This window comes from Euleptes europaea, chromosome 10 (assembly GCF_029931775.1).
Source record: "Euleptes europaea isolate rEulEur1 chromosome 10, rEulEur1.hap1, whole genome shotgun sequence".
Lineage (NCBI taxonomy): Eukaryota > Metazoa > Chordata > Lepidosauria > Squamata > Sphaerodactylidae > Euleptes > Euleptes europaea.
In genome coordinates this window covers 54,542,717-54,546,050 of record NC_079321.1, presented here as the reverse complement: position 1 = coordinate 54,546,050, position 3,334 = coordinate 54,542,717, and positions in this window count along the sequence as shown.

Sequence of the window (3,334 nt, the reverse complement as noted above, 5' to 3'; positions counted from 1 at the left end):
TACTGATGAAGCAGTCTCTTTGGCGAAACGCACACTAATCTAGAGGTGGCGTTTGGATGTTGGACTCCTCTGATTCTATCCAAGTCTTCTCTTTTCAACATACCATCTTGGCGGGGACACGGGGCTCCGTGCTCCTTAATTAAGCCATACGAGAATTTTTCCTGCATTAAGTTTTGCAGTTATTTCATATTGTGTTCGGAGAGATTTGATTATACGTGTGTATTGAATCTTGTTTGTACATAGTCATCAATTGTATATTATTTCATGCAAAGGAGTGTAATGAATTACATGTAAAATTGTGGACTACTCAAGAGTAAAGATAAGACTAATGTAAATTTTTTGGTCTACTCAAGAGTAAAGAATTGTGGTGTACTCAAGAGTAAAGACTAACACTGCATATGAGCCTCGTGCTGTTGTTTCTTACTGAAAATATCCATTGTACAGCATAGGTAATTTTTTGTATATTTTAGGGTCGCCAAACTAAACCTCCAAGTACTAGCTGGAGATCTCCTGCTATTACAACTGATCTCCAGCCGATAGAGATCAGTTCACCTGGAGAAAATGGCCGCTTTGGCAATTGGACTCTATGGCATTGAAGTCCCTCCCCTCTCCAAACCCTGCCCTCCTCAGGCTCTGCCCCAAAAACCTCCCACCGGTAGTGAAGAGGGACCTGGCAACCTTATGGGAATCAGGAAAATGTGCAAAAGTATTTACACACAGAGGCTTGGGGTAAGGTTTGGATTCTTATGTTTCTCCATTGTCACGAGAACCCCAGTGGTACTGCTCTTTCCTATACCCTCCCAAGCACTTTGAATACTCTGAAGTGCAATGTAAATTCTTAAGTATTAACATTATTATTGCAGGGACTCCACAATACAGCAGGTGGAAAACCTTAAGGGTGCAATCAGTGTTTAAAATTGTTTAAACAACAAGAATGCCTAGGAGCACATTAACTCTAGACAACTAGAAATTTTCCAGAGCGGGCTGTTCAATGAGAGTCATTCAGTTCTTTGAAATGTAAGCTATTTTCAAGTCATTTAGTGCAACAAATGGGACCGGTCCCAATCTGTTTCCTCAGATTTTCCGTAATTTAGAAGGGACATAAGTGCATTTTTATTCTAATGATCATTGCAAACTCATGTAGAAAATGTAAATGCACAATTCAAAGTGATCTTGCCACGCAAGGCATAGCCTCTATTAATGCATTCCAATTTGTAATTCTTTACACAGTGTGAGATTAGAAAGCTGTGATTAAAATTAATTAGGTTAAGTAAAGTTTATCCCCCCTGAGCACTGCTGTTTGAAGAAAGAAATGGTAAAATACTAGCTACATCTGGCCCTGCAGGAAGCAAAGGCGTCACGCATGCAAGCAGTGCTGCTTAGTTAGACGTTCCATGCTGCTTATTTGGCACACCTCAAGCACCATGTGCTCCCTTTCTAGGAGTTAATTGAGCCTATACTACATGCTGACACCTTGCAAAAAATATAACCCCCATCTGCAGCTATGGACATTGCAGGGACTGATCGGTGAAAAGCAACGTATAAACAACTGTTGTGTCCTTAATGCTAAGCATCAGAATAAGGAGGCAATGGCAGCATAGTTTCTAACAGGAGCACAGTTTAATAAGTCCACTTCTTTCTTTGTGTAAGAGCTGCAGTGACTACAACTTCTTTCTCCCTGCACAAAGTCCTAGAGGCGACTCAGGCAGTCTAAAACACTGGCCTGGATTAAAGGAACAGACTTGTCAAAAACACAGCAACCATTTGAGGCAACATATATTTGTTCATTAAAAAAAAAAAAGACCTTGCCATGGTGAATTGTTTTTTTCTCTCTACCCTTGTTATTAAGGGTACCATTCAAAAATGTTAGAATACAGCATATCAGAATAACAGGGGGAAAACAATTTGTAATGTATGCAAATGTGGGGAAAAAACTATCAGAAAACATACTGTTCTGAGTTGTCACTATGCATTACAGTTTTGAAAAAGATCAGTATTCCCACACAGGGCGAAAACACGTGGTCGCTTTATCCTCCTTTAATCCCTGTTTCAGCCAGGATTCAGCCAGGATCGAACGCATGCGTTTCTCCTAATGTGCGTTCGATCCTGGCTAAAACAGGGATTAAAGGAAGATAAAGTGACCATGCGTTTTCACCCATAGTGTCACACTAGCACACTGGACTTGAGAAGCACATATGCATTTCATTTGCAAATTTCACCATCAAAGTCATGTAGAACAAATAATGGAGCGAACAAATAATGGAGCAAACACACCTCTATTTCAATCTCAGTATGGTTGCAGATTGTGAATATGCATATACATGAAGAAGCAATTAATTATTTTTCAAAATTGGGTCACAAAAGTTTTACACACATGCATTTTCAGTTTCCCTGCTGCTGTCCCGGTTCCCCTCTCCCATATTCCCTCTACCCAACCTGCTTGATAGGAAAAAGAATCAACTTTCTCAGATCATTAAAGTCTGCTGAGTTAAGCAGGAGGGAGGAAGGAAGGAAGCTGCATAGCTTAACTGCCTAGTATTCCAGGCTAGCCCATTTTGTCTTCCTGTAGAAGCTAAGCATGTTTATGTTTATCAGCTGTTCCAAATTAGATCACAAACTCTTTCCACATTCTTGCACTGCTGCCTGAGAACTGAAGTTCATTCCAGTAAGTTCTAAGCAAACACCAACATAGTAACTGCCACCAACTTGACTAATACCATCCACAGCACAAAAGCAGCATATACATTTGAAATGTAGCTGACTGCTGACCCAGCACCAGGTGGGGGTGGAGAAGGCTAGAAAGGGAACCCCCAACCCCCAGCATAAATGAGACCAAGCCATGGTGTTGGGGTGTAAATGGCCACAGCGTTTCATGGTTACAGCTGATAGAGCATTGGCATAGCATAGGAGCTGGATCCAGGTTACTGGCTGACCTGCCTGCCGACCGATGCATGACCTCCTACTTCCAGCCTGTCTGCTGGAGAGTAGCCTGGAAGGCAGTATGTGGGACTCCACTTGGGTTTGAGCCACTACATGATTCCCCTGCCACTTGGCGGGAGGCTGCCCTGACAGCCCCCTGCAAAGGGGCATGTCCCCTGCAAAGCCTCCCTCCAAATCCCTTATTGGGATTGGCTTTTCCCCCAAACTGGATCCTGCCCCATGCAAACGCCACCAAAAGTTGTGATGAAGAAACTGAATAAACAGTAATCAAAACTAAAAAAAAAAACAAAAAAAACCCGAGAACCACCGGATACAGGGAAGGTGGACAGGACAAAGTCGAAAGGCTGAATGACTCGGGTGGTGAGACTGGGGCCCAACCAAATCCCCTGCTGGC